Here is a 21,343-nt window from a genome sequence, read left to right as displayed (position 1 = left end):
CGGAAGAATCCCTCTAAGTAAGGGTAAAAGAAATTTTGAAATCGGTCCAGTAGTTTTTGAGCCTATTCAATACAAACATACAAAAATACAAAGGTTTCCTCTTTATAATATTAGTATAGATTGAATTTTGACCTTAGGACTTTTCACACGTTGTCTTTCTTTTTGGTGGTAGATTATTGTTATTTTAAATGTTACTGGCTACCCGGATAAAAAATATATAAAATAAACAGGAACTTGCATTTAAATACTTATTCTTGGATGTCAAATCTATACTAATATTATAAAAGTATAGATTGAATTTTGACCTTAGGACTTTTCACACGTTGTCTTTCTTTTTGGTGGTAGTTATATTGTTATTTTAAAGGTTACTGGCCTTAACCGGATAAAAAATATTGAAAATAAATAGGAACTTGCATTTAAATACTTATTCTTGGGTATCAAATCTATACTTATATTATAAAGATGTAAAGTTTGTTTTGTTTGTAGGAAGTAATTTTTGGAACTACAGAACTGATTTTGAAAATTATTTCACCAGTAGAAAGCTACATTATTCCTGAGTGACATAGGCTTTATTTTATTTTCAAAAAATTAGAAATACCCGCGAAAATTGTAATAAGGTACCCTTGCGAAGCCGGGGTGGTCGGTAGTGTAATATAATTAGATACCTAATAGTTTTTTTTTCATTTTAGCCAGGATTCCCTTAAAAATGTATGAGCCCAACGACTGTTAAGCAATGGCTTACCAATTTTTAGTTCTAAATAACTCATTTCCGATTTAAATACAATGAAATTCTGAAGCTACAAAAAGTGTGATGTGTGTGTGAAAAAAAACTAATTTATTTTAAGTACGCTAAATCGCAGCTTATTACAGCGAAGAGATTATATTAAAACATGAATGTGAATCTACATGTAAATAAACTCTTCTCGTCTTGTGACATCCATTCAAAATAAGGCGATTCTAATTTTACGGTGTGATGCGTTAAACAGAATGCCGATCCTTTTTTCGAGGAGACGGAATTGCAATAATTATTCTTTCTATCAAAGAATCAACAACAATAAAAATTGAAACGTGTTCACGAAAAATTATTAATCACATGTAGATGGCACTGTACGTCATTAACTTGCAGTATTGAACATTGACGTGTTATATCTTGTACGATCTCACGGAACCCTTTGTGTGCCAGTCCAACTTGCATTCGGACAGTTTTTTATATATCGACGAAGCGTTTGAAAAGTCCTGAGGAACCCTTGCTGCAGAACTCGACATCGAAGACGAGAGACTTTGTTTACTCTTAGGTGTGTTGCTCTATGACATTTTGTTCATTTTCCTGACGGTTGAGGATACTTTCAATTTTCTCGGCGCGGTGGGAGCTTCCCTTTTTATCACTTTTGGTTTTGACTCACATAATATGGTGTAAATTAATATTCCAGTCATATCTCTCGTTTGTAATTTTACAGCTCAGCTGTTTAATTTTAGAACTGTTCTGAATTACAATATTATTTTGTTTTATTAAACATTATCGATGGTATTGCATCAGAAATCTCGTGCGAGTGACAACTACTGTGTACCTACTGTACAAAGTTCCAATGACTGTAGGGACAGAACTTATTAATTAATGTTCCTTAATTTAATCATGAACGAATTATTTTTTATAATATGGACCTACCATGGATTTCAATGTGAATCTATATAAGATAACATAGGTACTAAATTGATTTGTAAAAAAAATATTTCAGAATAAAATTATTTGCTCGGATTTTGAGAGACGAAGCTCCAGTCGAAGCTCCAGTCGGATTTTGCACGATTTTTGTTGGACTTCTGCTTCAGGATTACCTAGCTACATGGGATATTTATATAAGATAATTTGCTTAAAAACAGTAGGAATAGATGAATTATTATTAGAATTGAATTGTTATCAGAATTGCTTCTAAACGTATTTTACCATCATACATCAGTGAGTTAATCTAGTGTTTGACATCACTAACAAAATATTCTGTTAATTAATTCCTTGGCTTTGGGGGCTATAATCATTATTTATCGATAAACAGAATATTATATAGTGAAAACGTTAATATTTTAATGATAGCCCATGCATTAAACACGAAGCGGCAGTTCAATGAGCACGATAATATGAAAAGTGACGTGTTTAATTAATCACGGGTAAAGCAGGAGTGCAAACGCTAGCGTATCGGCGTTTAATAGTGGTGGGCGATTAAAGCTTTCCATGAGCCTGCAAAAATTGGCGTAGGCTTTTAGCGTAGAGCGCTAGTATAAATTTTTTGTCACAGTGAAAAAAAATACATATTTTTACGAAGACAGACGGACGGCTGGACGGACAGACGGACAGCGCAAACTTAGTAATAGGGTTCCGATGGCACCCTTCAAGAAGAACCGGAACGGAAAGAACGGAACCCTAAATAGTTTCACGCCGATGAAGTCGCGGGCATAATCTACATTAGGTACATATAGCATAGTGTAAGGTTATTTTTAAAAATTGATTTGAGTTGTCAAAAATAATATAAAATTATTAATTTATCTAATGCAGGTAGTTTGATAAAATCGATATTTCGCTCATTCGATGTCATACAATCTGTTGCTAGGAGGCCAACAAGTTTGAACTTGCATAAATACGGGTGTTTCGAAGGTTTTAGTTTAGTCTCCTTCTGAGATTCGGAGCGATATCGCATATTTTCGGTATTTGGATTGTGAACTGAATAATTAGATGTTGTGATAGCAATCACGCTCTAATTAAATTATTTATTTTGGCATTAGTTTGTTTAGATTAAAACTCTCGGATAACCTTACACATTAAACTTGTGTTTTTTTTTGTGTTGGTTTTGGAGAGGACATTCCAATAATTCGATAAAAATATTTAAATAATACCTGCTTTTCTGAGTGACGCCAATAATTCAGAAGCGGGACGTGTCTCACGTTGCCTTAATTTCGCTTTGGTATCTTTTTGTAAACAACCCACATTTGATTAAATTTTTTTATTGAGTTTGATTTGGTGATTAAAATTTTTAGTTTTTTTTAAAGAATTTAGTCTTTTGTGTAGTGGAAAGTAATTTGCAATAAGTGGTTCAGATTTTGTATACTTACATCGAATGAGAAGTTAGTCGTTTGGATTTATTGTTGACTGGATATTAAAACTGAGAGTTCGGCAGTTCAAGGATAGGTTTTAACGATTTGACGGAGGGCAGGATAGCCCATAATTTGGATTTGACTTAGGGCAAGGAAGCCCGCGACTGACATGACAAGATTGATTAGAAACACGAGGACGTGTTACATTCAGGACGGCCGAACTGTAAGGTTATTTTTAAAAATTGATTTGAGTTGTCAAAAATAATATAAAATTATTAATTTATCTAATGCAGGTAGTTTGATAAAATCGATATTTCGCTCATTCGATGTCATACAATCTGTTGCTAGGAGGCCAACAAGTTTGAACTTGCATAAATACGGGTGTTTCGAAGGTTTTAGTTTAGTCTCCTTCTGAGATTCGGAGCGATATCGCATATTTTCGGTATTTGGATTGTGAACTGAATAATTAGATGTTGTGATAGCAATCACGCTCTAATTAAATTATTTATTTTGGCATTAGTTTGTTTAGATTAAAACTCTCGGATAACCTTACACATTAAACTTGTGTTTTTTTTTGTGTTGGTTTTGGAGAGGACATTCCAATAATTCGATAAAAATATTTAAATAATACCTGCTTTTCTGAGTGACGCCAATAATAGCGGGATTAACTTAGGTACAAAATAGTTATTATCTACCTCTTCTAATCTCGAAGGTAGTCGGGTAAAAAATCGGTCTACGCCACTACGAATGTAGGACGTAAGTACCTACTACCCAAGCACATAAGTAAAACTGCAGCGATGGCGGAACAGCGCTGTAATTAAAGCTGAGCCTAATCTCCTGTCACCAGCGGAGGTGCACCTCGCAGAGTTAATTAGCTTTTTGATGAATCGACCCACTCCATTGTGAACTATGGCTGCCACATTAATGAACTTGCCAATCATTAAAATCGAGTTCAGCTCGTGAACGCGGGCACCGGCATAGTTACCGACCCCAAGGACAGTGATAAAACTGAAAATTGGAAAATGGCGATTCCGCACGTCAGACATTTGCATACGAATTTCGCGCGTGATTTACCGCTCACGATTTCTCACTAGATATATCCTAGGCCTTTTTTTTTGACGAGGGGGAAATCTTCCTAAGATATCCGCTCAGGTTGTGTGGGATTTCTACCCACTAAAACCCCCTCTCTCGCGCGATGCCCATTGCTGCGCGATGCCGGTCTCCTGCTGGAGGACATACTTCCCTGCCCTCATGCACCTGCATGTGGGCAATGTATCCAAGGCCTAAAGAGGTGGTTCAGAAACCCCACTTATCTACTATGATTTCTTGTTTAAACTCTGTTATTAGTGTTGACTGTCGATTAATCGGATGACCGTGATGACATGAACGTATGGGGTTTTTTTTTTTTTTAATTAACTATCAAATATTGAATGTTTTACAATCTGCTTTTAATACAACAAAAAAACCACTAAGGTTTACTATTGTTGCGTAAAATAACGAACAGATAGACAGACAAACAATTATGTTTATATTTAAGAAGATTAGAAGAGCTGGCGTATCGTCAATAAGGGACTCTTGTTTTGACTCTAAGATCTTAAATTATAGAAGTACTCTTAGTATAGAGAGTTTCCAAAAGTATTTCTTCTTGTTCTCAATAAAAGGGCGATGAAATAACGAAAATATTTACAATACTTGTATACGTAATTATCCGCCAAATTACAAGCTCATAGATCCTGATTGAACACAGTCGATTGACCGTGACTCCAACGGTATTCGAAGCTGCAAATAAAAGTGCGCAAAGCCATTTTGACGGTTAGGTACTGCTTAGGAATCGTACACGTTGAAAATGTTCTTTAGACTTATCGAATGTTCTTTACTTTATTTTGCCGTGTCGAAATCGCAATCAAGGGCCCGGATAAATTACCTTGATTACGATTTCATTTAATGATAAGATGTAACAATACACTCTAAGAAGGATGCGGGCTAATATGGAATCGGTATGCCAGTTTAATTAAACCCATACACACATCTATACTTCTAATCGGCGACTACGCGACATGAGACATTGTACCGGAACGTTAAGTCATTCGGTGGTACATGTTTGCCGGCAGGGTGGTATCTAGCCACGGCCGAAGCTTCCTACCAACTCGAGCTTGCGTATTAAAGAGGTCCTATCTGCCTCGGTACCGGAAAAAATGAGAAAAAGTTGCGTTTACTCCAGCTCCGGTAGCTTTGATATTGTCATTAAAGGGCAGATGATTCTTTTTTCACACACATCAAGATAACATTATAGCAGTAACTTACGAGAAAGGGTTGTCTTTGAAAATGTTTGTATTTAATCTTTCTCTCTATCCATCGTATTCCTTATTGAAGAGTAACTTTTTCTGAGTCTCTTCTAACTTCATCGACGCATATCTACGAGTAGGTATATTTATTCTATACAGTCAAAGGGCGTAAGTCGTTTAGCACCTTAATGATCATATTCGCGTGGCACGGTTATACACATGCTTTAGATGTGTGTGGCGTGTTTATAGAAAAAGGTTATAAGTGTGACACATTTTTGATGCAATAATTTCGCGGAATTGCTACTCGAATTCTGAGGCCGACCGTACATACATAACTATTCGTAAGTACACCTACGTGTTGTCAACTTGTCACATAATATGAGTGGATAATAATGTTGCTACATGAACCTGTCCCATGCTGTAAATATACAGTATATAATCTTTCGATTCAGCGATTACTCGATGATTCGAAATTTGTCGCACGATCGCACAATCTGACAACTCAATCGATAAGTCACGGACACTCGGCTGAAGCTTACATATTTACTACTGAGGCCTAGTGTAACTTTTCAAGTTACGTGAACCGACGTGACTTAGCACAGCTCACGAGAGTTAGGAAAGTAACAAAACGTGGAGACTTCGCCAACACTGATTGGCTCCAAAATGTAGGTAGTCTAAATCTGTCATTTAGTAAAGACGAGCAAACGTCAGGATTATCATCTTTCTAGATGATGGCGGCGATTTGGCTCGCGTGAATTTAGGTTTTTAAAAATTCCATCAGGGATGCCTTGTACCTGTACAGAATTTTGTCAAAATCGGATAAACGGATGGGTCGTGGGATATTAGCAGACAGCCAAACAGACAGAAAACACACTATCACGTTTATTATATTAGTATGGACTACAATAAAGGCTGATGGCACCCTTCGAGTACGCAACCTTAAAAGTTTATAAAATATGCTACACGATACCTTTATAACTGCTGAAACTTACAAAAGTGTGTACATTTCCTTAGAGAGGATCTAAATGGAGAATACCCCGAACAGTGTTTTCACAATATAACCTTTGGCCCAATATTTTGATTGAAGCATAACAGAACAAGGTCGGTGTATTGTTAAGTTAGGTATTGTTAATATTGGATGGATATCTGAGCATTGATGATACTATTCAGAACTTTTGATTACGTGATAGACACGTTTAGTACAAACCGAAATCTCTGCGTGAATCTTTAACAATTTTTGAATACACGATAGCCTTGGCGTCAAAGTTTAGAAAAATTAAGGCCTGAATAGACTGAAAACGTCAAATTGAACAATTATGAAAAACATATACCTACTTAATAAAAGCAGACAGCAGCAGCGTGGCTCTAACTTTTCCACGCAAAAGATAGTTGTTAATTAGTAGTACTTAGTTTAGTAAATAAATAATTTTTAGTAGTTGTATAAGTTAGGTTAGAGTACACTGTCGCATTAGGACTCCTGTAAGGACAGTGTACATCATCACATCACACTAACATTATAAAGGAGAAAGTTTGTATGTTGTGTGTGTGTGTGTGTGTGTGTATGTATGTTTGTTACTCCTTCATGCAAAAACTACTAGACGGATTGGGCTGAAATTTAGAATGGAGATAGATTATACCCTGGATTAGCACATAGGCTACTTTTATCCCGGAAAATCAAAGAGTTACCACGGGAATTTTAAAAAACCTACATCCACGCGAACGAAGTCGCGGGCATCAGCTAGTAAAAAAATATATCTTCAATCAGTTCTTTGTACATTACAGATACCTCTTGAAGATCTCTCTCTGTCTATATGCCACAACTATTATTTCATATATTTACAGCTAGCATAGTTTTCCCCCATTGCGGTACCCAATCATTGAAACACATTATGCTATTGGCTAGATTATCCAATATTGACAAGTCCCATTTTGGTCAATAAGAATTACTGTGACAGTTTCAATACTAATCAGAAATTATGTAATATCAACGATAAGTAAGGGTTTATATGGGTACACTAGTTAACCTGCAGTAGTGATAAAAATTATACGTACGCTAAAAAAATGTTCGTAGCCCTGGCATGAAATGTTGCATGCTGACAATGGTATAGTTAAGAATGTGAGTAAAAAAAATACAATTTCTCCTTAAGGTACGCTTACACCGATTGAAATTCCGCAATTCCAGTCCGTTTAGTCAATTATGACGTCACGACCACATGAAGCAATTTATTGAAAATACCCAGAAATACCTGAAATTTTCAGCAATTTTATGCGGAATAATTGCTCCATATTGCTCCACTTATAGCTCCAGATTGATCCATACGGGCTGTCGGGCGACAATTGCTTAAAAAATTGCTCATGTAAGCGCACTATTAGGTAAGTATTAATACCAACTCAGTTATCGTAAGTTTTTACTTTTAAATAAAAATTCAAATAGTTAAATTGATGTTGTACAGTTTTGCAGGCTACTCGGGGAGCAAGGTACCATTAAATTGTTAATGTCCCCTCGGTGGCTGATAAGAAACGTTTCTTCTTGAAATTGAATGTAGCATGCCCCGGGGAGTCACGAAATCCTTATCAGTATAAATTATGGAGTCAAGAATGTTAGCTAAATTATTTATTACACATAAAACGAATTATATTTAAGTGTCTGTCTGTGAGTAAGATTTCGATTGATAGGTATTAGTGTACCTACTGTTTCGCTGATTAATTTCTGTGATAGAATAAACTCAAATTAAAGTTAAAATTAGATTGCAAAGCCTTAATAATATATGCAGTTTTTTTTTTTCTGACTAGCTCGCTATAGTACATAATTAGGGCTACCATATTTGGAAAGTTACATTCAATTTAATTTATTTTAATTTACTATCTCAAAAATTAAATTAAATTAATTCTTAGAATTATTGAAAATCTTTTTCGACTCTTCTAAATAAATATCAATTTACTTAAGTCAACACAATGAAATAGTTACCTAATTTTGGATCAATCTGGGTTGGATGGACAGAAAAGGTCATCCCTATCCAATTACTGAGAATGGCAACAATAATATTATCTCACGTATTCTAATTTATGGTGTCAAATATGTGTATAGTTTCTGACGTGCGATTTTAGACACATCACGACTCACGACCCAAGTCATTGTACCTACTTGTGGACCCGTAAAGGTAATCATTATTGTGTAATGTTCATTTAGCATATGAATAATAAATTAAAAATAATTAAGAAGAGTTTATTATTAATTAGGCGCTCCAAATAAACCTAAATGGGTTTTCATTTAAATGTCAGCTCAATTAAATTTTGTAGACACGTTCTAGAAATTAATATTCCACCAAAAACATTCCATGCAATTTTGGTTGCCAAGACTCACAAGCTCATAATTCTTTCACTGTTAAATATTTGAGATCTCTAGTAGAGCCAAGCCCCTAGCTGAGCTTCGATTTGTGCTGCCCATGGGACCTGTATCACGTCCAAAGTATATAGAGCTAGTATTATTAGATTAATTAGTGTTCTTGATTGTATCACATTTATAACAATAAATAACAAATAACTCTACTTATAAACCCTGACTCTACAACCCCTACATGTTGGTAAAAAAAAGTATGGCTTGTAAGAAAAATTTTAAATAAGCCTTTTCCGTCACGAAGACTATTTGACACAAATATGAAGACAACAGAAAAATAACTTTGTTTTTTTTTAATGAATTTGGCGGTTTTTAATGTAGACTTCATATATTAATCAGGCTTAAAAAAGAGCGACTAAACCATACCTACTCTACATAGATTATAACAATGTTAATTGAAAATAAAGGCCAAAACAAAAGCGCAATTTATGACAAAGACGTGTTAATGCAGATTGGAGTGTTTTAATTCACATGTTCAGTGTAAGAATAGTATGTACAGCAGTAGGTACTGCTATTGTTATAATCATGCAACCTTTTATGTCAATAGTTCAAGGGTAAGAATAGATCTGCCATTGTTTTCGTCGAGTCGAGGGCGTAGGCCGTACATCTTTAGTTCTTCTTACTAGTCGAAGAAAAGAGTGAAGCCACACGATGTGTTGCGTCGGCGGTGCGGCGCCTGAGCGGTGTCGCTGTGTCATCCGACATAGAAATCGGTGTACTATGCCACACTTTTCGTTACGACGTGTCGTGCGTCGCTGTATCGCACGCTCAATGGACTTGAGACCAGAGAGACGAAGCAGGGAGGGATGGTGCGGTGCAACGCCATATTTTCTGCTGGAGCGGCAACGAAGTGCCCGCTTGGCATCCAATAGTGAAATCCACTGCTGTATGGCACAGCAACGCACCGGAAACGCATCGTGTGGCCTAGTCTAAAGGTGATCAACTGATCGTATGACTGTTTTAGTTTTATTCATTTACAAGTTAGCCCTTGGCTGCAATCTCACCTGGTGGTAAGTCTGCAGTCTAAGATGGAAGCGGGCTAACCCAGAAGGGGTTTATGCCAGGTTTTTTTAATAAACCAATACCCCTTTGGTTTCTACACGGCATCCTATCGGATCGCTTGCTGGCACGGCTTTGCTGGACTAATCTCAAGACGACCACGAAGCCTAACGCATTTGTAACGTATTTTCCAAAACCTTCTAAAAATGCCTCTGACGGGAACGCATCGGAAGTGCCTGTAAAATGTGAAAGTAGGAAAAATGTCAGCACCAACCTCTGATGACTTTGTCATTGTCTTTATGCAGTCGATGTAGCCGAATATTGCTGTTGACATCTCATGAATTTTTGAAATTGAACTAGCTCGGCATGTGTTGCAATGTGACTATATTGAACGTTGGTGCAACTATATCAGAATCCTTCCTGCAAGTCCCACAACAACTACTTATGCAAAGTTTTTACTCAGTCAGACGCATGATGTGCAAATCATCACCCATTTTATTTAATGTGGCTATTTGGTTGTGGGTTTGTCCTTCAATCACATTGCAACTGAGCAACGGATTGACGTAATTTCATTGCAAGGGTATAAGTAAAAGATCTGGAGAGTGACATAGGTTACTTTTATCCCGGAAAATCATACAGTTCCTACTGGATTTTTGAAAACCTAAATCCACGCGGATAAATTCGCGGGCGTGAGCTAGTTTTTATAATAGGCATAAAAAAGATGGTGGGGCTCTTGTATTTTTTGCGGGTCGCTTCGTGACAGGCATGCGATCATCTTTAAAAGCTGCAATCGATCATGCAACTTAATTGGTGTCATGAAAACTATTAGCATACTTTTGTCGAAGGATTAACGTTTGGACCGATCATTATTTTCCTGAGCCGAGGTCAAAAGTCATCTTTAATACGTGACGAATAAGTGTTTGTGTTTTCATCCGAGTCGTTCCATAGGGCTTATTGATTGTTACTTGTAGTCGTAACTTGTAAGTCGTGGTTCACCTCGTGGGCTATTACCGATATTATGTTTGATTATACACGAATCCGAGTTTAAGCCTGTGATTATTCGCTTTGCTATGCAGTAGAATTGTTTCCTAATAAGTGCAAGGTGTGGCTGTTTACTATTAACTAAGAGTTATAACTATAACCTTCTTCTTTTTCAGGTTGTGCGTTTGAATAAAACATTCTGCTATTCCGAGGTGAAGTCTAAAGCCAACTTAAATATAATTTTAGAGTCCTACATTTTAATTGAGAATAAATTAAATCATTAAAGTAGACGATTTTAAATATTTTTTTAATACATATTATGAAAAATTGTGGAATCGGCAGGATTCGAACCTGCGTCTTGGAAATCGCACCCGACATCTTGACCGTTAGGCCACGGTTCGCTTCCGATTTTACCTAGACGATTCCACCTGAATTTTAAAATAAATAAAGAATTGGTGTATTTGCACAAAATAAAATTTACAGAAGGAGCAAAAAAAATGAAACTTTTTGACACTATTGTAATTGTTCCGCTTTGATCGAAACCACTGACTGCCTGAATTTTAGCCCAGTTTTAGGCCTTTTTGCTTGGAAATGAGTACATTGTGGAATGGGCCACTAAAGTCTGGATTACAGACAAAAAATTTGTTCAATTTATATTATGTAGACTAGCGCTTGGTTCCAATTAAGTGATGATGTAGCCTATCATGGAGCGCGCTTGCCTAGAAAATGCCTATTCAGTATTCACTCTTGACTTGAAGGTATCCATATTAAAATTGTAGGGGGAAACTTACACCGTTTTGTTTGACAACTCCCTAATGATGTCAAATTGTAATAATAATAATATGATTGATTTTGAAAGCGCCACCCCAAAATAATATTGATATTACTAACTTACTCAAGTGACAAGGCAACTTTGCAAAACAATGTACCTATATTTTGAGATTCTACTGTCAGTTTAGATATACCGAAACTTATGAACTAGAAGAAAAGAAAATAACATCTTTAAAATAGCTTTTTTGAATCGACTTTCAAGCTAACTTTCGAGATGTAGGTAGCTATCTTTTCAACCCATTAGTTCTGTAACACAATAGTGTCTTTAATTAAGAAGTGGGTAAAGAGTTTATTGCGTCGGGGAAAAGTTTGCGAGCTAATACTTGTCTTAGAATTTCTTTTAGTTTCTCGTACAGTTACGTGCTAGTTTCTTAACGATATATTCTTTAACTGTTCTAGACAAGTAAATTAAATAATAAAAAACCTGTTACGAGGGAACCTTGCGGATATCTTGCCTATAAGGCTTTATTTAAACAGTTGAACAGTTTGAATTCGGTGTTTGTAAATAGAAACATAGATAGGTACATAGCTATTATTTGGGTTTAAAATAAGCTGACTATGTTATACTAGCAGCCGATAATCCTGATTTCTTTGCGTGAATTCAGTTTTGTGAAATATCTCGTGGAAACTCTTGGATTTTCCAGGGTAAATAGTATTATTATGTCTTTCCCCAGAATGAAAGCTATTGACTAGATCGATTCAGAGCTTGAGTCGTAAAAAAGTAACTGAATACAGACAGATATCACTTTCTGACTAATAATAACACGGGATGGTAGTTAGATCAAGATTTTAATATTCTTCTTGATTTTCTGTCTGCGAGATGCAAGCTACATATTTTTGTACCAAACGTCAAAATCGGTTCAGAGGATGGATCTTGAAAAGTTAACCGACAGACAGACAGACACACTGTGTATTAAACTTTCCACAAATAAATACATAGAGTATCTGTCAAGAAACGCTTAATTAGGGTGGTAGTCTTTATAATGTGTTTACCATTTATTTCAATGAGCAGGATAATAATATGGTCCACCTAATATGAAATAAGTTAATGAAATATAGGAAACGTTCCATTGTTAATTTTTAACCCCCGACCCAAAAAGAGGGGTGTTATAAGTTTGACGTGTGTATCTGTGTATCTGTCTGTGGCATCGTAGCTCCTAAACTAATGAACCGATTTTAATTTAGTTTTTTTGTTTGAAAGGTGGCTTGATCGAGAGTGTTCTTAGCTATGATCCAAGAAAATCGGTTCAGCCGTTTGAAAGTTGTCAGCTTTTTTCTAGTTCTTACTGTAACCTTCACTTGTCGGGGGTGTTAAATAAATTTTTAATTTACACTTGTTTAATGAGTATAAAACGCTAAGTTCCTTTTATAGTCCATTATATTGAAACTTAACTATCTCTCGTTTCTCATTTTTATCCATTTTATGCGAACTTAGCAAGACTGCAGAGATAATTAAAGTACCTACACGTATGAATAGAGCTCGTCGTTTAATTTTCTCATAACCTTACAAGTTTTATTCTTCTATAATATTATTACAGGGATAAGGATCACGTGAAATTTTTATAAGATTTACTTTTATTTAAAAAAAAAACCTATCGCGCTGATGTACGCATCATATTAGTCGCGTCTTATAATTTGTTTTTACCCTTATTCAATTCATTCATCATACTGCACATTGGCATATTATTGATATCTACGCCCATGTTATGTCCGTTAACTTGAAATTTTTTATCAAAAGCTTCAGAAAAACGACTAGGTTAGGTATAGGCCTAGGTATATTTACGATAATTTATTATTGTTTGTATTTTACTTAGGTTTTTCTGATATACCTACTAACTATGATATTTCTGTATATGTCTGTACTAAATTTCGTCGAAATCGGTTAAATGGTGGGATTGTAGCAGACAGACAGACACACTTTCGCATCTGTAGTGGTAGTATGGATTAGATAAAGGTTTGTTAAATGATCAAAATAGGGAATGTTTAGCAAGTCTGCAAGTTTACACGATGTGTGCATCGATGTGTGCCATTCCGTCTACTTATCGGTAAGTGGATTATAAAGATAGTCGTTAATAATTTTATGCACGTAATAGACGATATTGTTAATGTAATAATGTCTATTACGAGCGTCTGTGGACAGGAAGAAAGATTTCCTTATTGTATACCTCTCTCTACCCTAGAGAATAGGTAAAGTTATGTGGTTGTCTTACTTCCGATATTACATATAGAATTACTTAATTGTGGTTGCTCTATAATTATGCATAACTAGGTATTACTTGAGTACGTTAGTGTTTTATAACGATTAAAGCATATTATACTTTCACTGGCTACCACTATTTTAACTAACTAGTACTAGAAGACATTTTTAAAGAAAGGTGTAAGTACGTACGTATACAGGGCCTATAAAAATTCCAACGCTGAGGGACTACGAATCATGACATTAAATCCTTGCTTCCATTTTTCATTAGCATGCCCCTTACATACAATAAATGTTTTTGAGGTATTGAAATGAAAACTATACGAACACAGAACTAATCAAAAAAGACCTTCACCGTACCTAATATCGTTATCATTCTCTTAAAAGCATATCCTTTACAATAAGCCAAAACTTATTAACTATAACGGACGTGATAATTAGTAAAACATAATTATCTAAAACAATCCTTGACGAAGGATAGGTATCACGATGTAGGATATACGAACGGATTTGGCGATATTTACAGAAACCGCTATTATCCCCTCATGAATAATTGATGTGTAGCTACGACAGTTAGAGCGCTGTAATTATGTAAGAGCTGTCGAAGTGTAATTACTGAGCAGCAACAGCGCGATAGGGGATGATATTTGATATTACTCGAGGAAAACATGCAAATGAAAGGATCTCTCCCAGTTTGTTACCCATTCGACTGTACTTGTACACAGTTATAGTTAGTTGTTTGTTATACCTCCTTTCCGGAAGCCTCATGACATCTTCTCGTCTAGAATTATTCAGTGCTTGAAGTCTTCGAATAGTGCGTGTTACCAGTGATGACATAATAAGGATCTGATGGTGGATGATATGGTCGGAAACTAAGATAGAGTCACTTAGCGGGCGATGGAATGGATGCTTAGAGTTTTTCGTAGATCACTTAGATCAAACCAGAAACGATGAGATCCATAGGAACATCAGAGTAACGGACATATTCGAACGGGGTGCGAAGCTAAAGTGACAATGGGCAGTGCACATAATAATATGTCGTTCGAAAAAACGTTTAGGGTCCCAAGGTCTTAGAATGGCAACCTCGCACTGGCAAAAGCGTAGCGTTCAAAGCCTTCCCACTATGTGGACAGATCACATACGAGTCGCAGGAAGTCGTTTTGAGACTATAGTGATTTTGAGAGGAGCCCCGTACTCAGTAGTGGGCTGGCCATGGATAGAGATTATTATGATATTTATTGATTTATTGATAAATATCCCTGAAATTCTTACAGTATAAATGGAAAAATATAAAAGCGAATGGGGAATAGGAATTACGTTAGTGGCATTAGTCTTTAAGGCAACGGCGACGATTGCCTTTACGTTTATATCGCATATTTCGTTATTTATACTGAACTTGATATTCAGAGCAAAGCGCTTCTACTTTAACCCTACTATTATCACAGTACTACATAGTATATGTAACTATGTGGTATGATTACCTATTCATAGTTGAATCTTGTCCTCTATGCTCTACTAATTATACGAATAGAATGTGTAGGAAAGGAATCAATTTGTAGGTCCTGGCTTTTTACCTTCTCCTATAAAAAATATAATATTATGTTGTTCAGGCGCGCTTCATTGAAAAATAGACTACCATTTATTGGACCGGATAGCTCCCAGAAAATATTAAAACTTTATTTTGTGTAGGTAAGTTTATTGAATTCTTGTTCACTGTACTGGAATCAAAGCGTTGATCATAATATCAGACTTTTCTTATTCTAATTATAACTCCCAACAACTTCCAACTTGATCCTATCTTGCATTCCGGTCAATTTTTCATCGCTGAAGATAGTGACCCTGGCAAGATCCTATCGTCGCACGGTAAATACTGCTGGAATAGTGTGTGCGTAATAATCAGCCATTATAAGTAATTGTTTTAATAAAATAATCGGCCAAGTGCGAGTCAGACTCGCGCACTGAGGGTTCCGTACGCGGGTATCTTTTCCAACATTTTGCACGATAAATCAAAAACTGTTACACATCAAAATGAATAAAAATCTGTTTTAGGATGTACAAGTAAAGCCTTTTCATATGATACCCCGTTTGGTATAGTTATCTTATTTTGAAAATTGAAACACATTTTAATTTTTTTAAACGATATAACCACAAATTCGCGGTTTTCAGATTTATTCCTGTACTTGTGCTATAAGACCTACCTACCTACCAAATTTCATGAGTCTAGGTCAACGGGAAGTACCCTATAGGTTTCTTGACAGACAAGACGGACAGACAGACAGACAGACAACAAAGTGATCCTATAAGGGTTCCGTTTTTACTTTTGAGGTACGGACCCTAAAATACACCAATAAACTTGTGGACCTTTTACTTGGTTACCCGAGATTATACAATAGAGCTCTTAGAAACCACTGTGATATAGTGGAACCGTTAAGTGCCACAACAATATACCTCAGTAATTCAAGTTTTATTCACCATCACGCGTGAGTTAGCCGTCGCGGTTGCATCATTATTCCCAGACATGCATGTCTGAAGCGCATGTAGCACAAGCATGCATGCTCAAGAGCTTTGCGAGTGCATACAGACATAATGTAGTTACAGGCTGCGGTCCTTGCGCTCCCAGGATTCATGTTTGCTGTGTCAATTATGTTTAAGCGTAAGGGCTCTACCAGATTACAGATTTTTGATCGGCTTATTGAGCTGCGACCTAGTTGGTTGCATTAACGGGCATTGAAAAATAGGAGCATAATATACGACTAAGGGAAAAGCTTGCCAGTCGATCACCAATAATCTTTAAGCCGTTCGTTTTATCTGTAGTTTTAGAGTATCACAAATTTGTTTAATTTTTTTTGTATCTTCATATTATGTAGTTTAGGTACTTGCTTGAACTGATTCAGAGGCTCTAGTGTCAAATGGTAAAGCTATCAATTAGTAGGCAATTGAGGTAAATTTTTGGGAAAACACCACGATTTATATTTCCAATCAATGACAGATTTACGCACAGTAGCTCTCAAAAAATTACTCTAAAACCTTAAACTCTTACTTACTCTAAAAACTTAAAAAAGATCAGCTTTTCGAAATGAATGGTAGTAATTAAGACAGATGGTTAAATAATATAATTTTTCTTGTCTCCTAACTTTATGTCAGGCCGTTATTTTGTCACGTGTTCACTTTTGCGTTTTTATATTTTGTTAATTTCGTTCGTTTGTACGATTTTTTATCAAGAGACATGCTGCTAGCGTGTACATAATCTTCAGCTAAAAGAGCTCTGGAATTTCCCCATTTAAATATTTGTTGCTATAAGCGCAAAGGAAGAGCTTTTGCCCGCTGATAATTATGTTGCTCGAGTTTTTATATTTGCTGTGCGTTTATTAAAAATGTTTCATAGTTAGTACTAACTATGAACTAATTAAAAATGTGTAGAGTTGTACGTCGCGTGCACAAACGAATGTGTTCTGTTGCATTTTTTGTATCCTACTCTAAGTAGAGACGGATGTTTTGATTGAGTCGTTTTTATTTTTATATAGGAGAAGAAGTTATAACATAACACTTATGTATAATATATATTATAATATATACAATATACACGTATAATAATATATGTATATGCTTTTAAATGTACAAAATTAAGAAAAGAAAAAAGTATGTCGACGATTTGAGAGACTAATAAAATAAGATTAATAAAACGAATATTATTTTTGTACAGATGTTTAAAACTGCATCCCGTATAAATGTGTTAGGTTAGCATTTTTCATCGAATCTTCAGTTTCCAGACGAAATCGCAATGAAGAAGGAAGGTACATTATTTATCTATATTATGAAAAGACGTAGGTTACCTGCTATCATTTTTTTAAATTTAATGCTGATTGTCGGAGTTAATAACTTTATTTATATAATATCTCGTCCTGTCGTGGACGGACGATATCAGGCGAATGGCAGGGAGCCGCTGGATTCAGGCGGCGCAAGACCGTGGCGTGGGGATGTCCCTACAAGAGATCTATGTCCAGCAGTGGACGTCTATCTGTTGTTATTGATGATTATGATAATGATGATATATTATAATACCTCAACTAACGATACCCATATTTATAAGGTTCCGTACCTCAAAAAGAAAAGCGGAACCCTTATAGGATCACTTTGTTGTCTGCCTGTCTGTCTGTCCGTTCGTCCGTCGTGTCTGTCAAGAAAACCTATAGGGTACTTTCCGTTGACCTAGAATCATGAAATTTGGCAGGTAGGTAGGTCTTATAGCACAAGTAAAGGAATAAATCCGAAAACCCTAAATTAATTGGTCCAATCATTAAGAAAACATTAAAAAGTGTTTAAATTTTCAAAGTAATAAAACTATACCAAGTGGGGTATCATATGAAAGCGCTTTACTTGTACATTCTATAACAGTTTTTTATTTATTTTTATGTCGGAAAAATTACCCGAGTATGGAATCCTCGGTGAGCGAATCTGACTCGCACTTGGCCGGTTTTTTATAACTACACATAACATTACATGAAAGCGAAAGTGTAAGTAAACGATAGTGATTTGCAGTAACTTTGAATATGTAAACATTTATGGGTTGTGGAGGGCTGTAGCGATGTTAACGACCCGATGTTCGATCGTGCATCTCATTACCTACTCGGATAATATTATGAGCTTTCGATAAATGTCGATGGAAGATTATGTTATTACTCTAGAATATTGCTGATATTAAAATGGATGACTTCTTATCGTGTCTGATTACTTTGCACGAATAATATTTGTACCTATTTCTGAAATGAAAACTTCTATAGGCGCGTGCGATTTCAATTTTATTTTAAAATAGATTTAAGTTACAAACCTGTTTCTTTTTTTTCTTTTCTTGAATAGGTGTTTGTAGTTGGTGAGACTCAGTTGCTACCTGTAAACCAAAAAATATAAAGTTTATAATAGGTACGAGTATATTTAATTGCCAAACAAACTATACTTACACAGAATAATTGTGGGCCTAACAAAAAAATCTTTTAAGTTATCATCATCATCATCATCATCATCATAATAATCAACCCATCGCTTGAGCACGGCTCTCCTCTCAGAATGAGAAGGGTTTAGGCTATTAGTCCGCCACGTTGCATTGGCAGACTTTACACACCTTAGAGAACTTTATGAAGAACTCTCAGGCATGCAGGTTTCCTCAGGGTATTTCCTTCACCGTTAAAGCAAGTGATCTTTAATTAAGTACTTCAAACACACATTTCTCTGGAAAATTAGAGATGCTTAAAAATGTATGAGGTGCAATATTATAATTATCACTGCTTCGGCGGAAGTGGTGATAATAATTGTAATAATATTGTTTTTCAATTTGTACGTTGCTATTATATCCCTTTTATCCAATTAAAATGTAATAAGGATACAGTTACACGTAGTTTTTAACAACACAGCAATTAGAATGCAAGCGCGGGCAGGCACGGGCAGCGTAAACGCAATTTCGCGATTGCGCTGTTAATGAAATTGCCGGTACGTTATTATTCCTGTTGGCTCTCCCGGTTCATTTGCAATCATTATTCAGTAGGAACGCTGTTACATTTTGGTGATTTTTGGATATAAAATTCTGACAACGCCTTATCAAGGCACCGGTGACCAATATTCAGAAAAGGACGATGGGCAAAAATGAAGGGTGTATTAATTTATTGACATCGTAAATAATGTAATCGTTTGTGAAAAATGTTTCAGGTTATTTTGTTATCAGCGACCGCTCGCTATTTCGCTTGGCGAAAATATCTTCTTCATCATCATCATCATCATCATCATAATAAAGCCATTCTGAAAGGAGCCCCGTGGCATATAAATAGCCTCTTTTTCGTCTACAAATTCCTAGTGGAATGGATAGGCTGACTATCACATTTAGATTTAACAGGGCGAATGCATGATCCGTTTCAGTTCAATATTCTCTGTTCATTTAGCGGTGATTATTTCTGGATTCGGGAGGCTGTGCGCCGTCACTCGTGTGTGTAAATCTCCGGCTAGACTCGACGTTTTTGGCACTAATGTTATTAAATTGCAATTAGGATGCAAACGGAAAATGCATTTGCAACTGTGCAGTGCAATTAGTTTGTTTCATTTAAGCGAGCTATCTATTTATAGCCAGTGAAAAATCGCGAGAGGATAAACGTATCATATGGAAATTTACAGATTTCTGTCACAATGCGTCGTCTTGTGCACGTTTTTCCTAATATTGTCCAATTGACGCAGAGGAATTTCGGCAACTTTTACTTAGTGCATCTATCATTCTTTGTGAGGAAATCCTCATGGATACCTCTGCACCCGGGGAGGCACGGAAGTCTTACCGACTAAAACCTCACAGTATTCCACGCATCGCCTGGGTGGCTGGGCAACGGGACCAAATCCGTTCATGCAACCCAGCTGCCACGCCTACTGAGGACTTTCCTCGGGACCAATAAAGACGCTAACACCGTCTGATGTCCACCAGGAACACATAGGGCACTTATCACTCCTGTACCAACGACAGCGCAGAATTGAAGTGGATTTATACCGGAATTCCGCAAAAGTTTGTCGAGTAGGTAGTGATTGGAGCGGAAATCCACGGGCAGATTTGTTTTGTTTTGTTTATTAAGCACACAATACAGATAATGACAATAATAATACAATATTACAATAAAGCCATGAAAAAAAAAAAAAAACTAGCCACTCTCCAAAAAAAAGTGTGTACATGTATGCAGTCAATAAGATAATGGACGTGTCGCTTAGATTGTCATGATTCCTTTAATTTAAACTTATAGACTAGTGCTTAGCTGCAATCAGACCTGCTGACAAGTTATGGTGCAGCCTAAGATAAGAGGGGCGTTTTATATCCTAACGGTTTAAATTAGAAACGAGGAGGCAAATCTCTTCGTACGTGTCTGCGAAATAACGACCTCGACAATCGATGGTAGAAAGTTGAAGGAGGAACCAAGTCAAAAAGTTCTTGCGGACACTCTTCGAAATATATCCTGTAAAATATCGATAGACAGGCAACTTTATGCAGAATTTCCTCTAGTTATTTGTTCGTGGCCTTATGCAGAATAAACTTGGTCGTATGAAATGCTCCGTGTTCACAAATAATGACGGCCAAATGAACCGCGACAGCTGACTGGAATCGCGATGTGCCGCGAAATTTCATTAAAAAATCATTGAGTACGAGCGTGGATTTTAAACCCGATGCTGACTTGCATTTTGATAGTCAGCAATGTAAGGTTAATTAGTGATGTGGTTAATTATTTTACATCGATGTAATACGAATTATGTTTATAAAGACTTCTGTAGGTTCTTTTATTTACTCCATTGCCCAAAAAAAAAACGTAAGGGTAACTTCATGGTTCATTGTAATATGTGAGTTTTTTTATTCCACCATTACGTCTAAATTCTGAACGGATGTATGGGGTATCGTTAGAATCGTAAGGATTCTAACGATCATGCCGAGAGACACTGGCTATAATTTTTTGAAAACGTTTAATATCGGTTAAACTTATAGGCCGTGAAAAGCTAGCAGACAGACAAACATAATATTTTCGCATTAAAGTAGGATTAGTAGGTAGGTATGTACTC

At 36.1% G+C, this 21,343-nt stretch overlaps 1 protein-coding gene across 4 annotated transcripts in view; it reads right to left on the bottom strand.

Annotated features, from left to right (window-relative positions):
- The window catches only part of LOC123866535, a 198,845-nt gene that overhangs the window by 30,710 nt on the left and 146,792 nt on the right, over nt 1-21,343 (bottom strand). For all 4 annotated transcript variants that reach the window (XM_045908178.1, XM_045908181.1, XM_045908180.1 and 1 more), the window contains one exon: nt 18,600-18,659. The gene's annotated coding sequence lies outside the window, so the exon portion shown is untranslated. The remainder of the gene's footprint in view (nt 1-18,599; nt 18,660-21,343) is intronic.

The sequence above is a fragment of the Maniola jurtina genome, chromosome 6, assembly GCF_905333055.1.
Source record: "Maniola jurtina chromosome 6, ilManJurt1.1, whole genome shotgun sequence".
In the NCBI taxonomy this organism is placed as follows: Eukaryota; Metazoa; Arthropoda; class Insecta; order Lepidoptera; family Nymphalidae; genus Maniola; species Maniola jurtina.
This window is presented reverse-complemented; position numbering and strand designations above follow the sequence as displayed.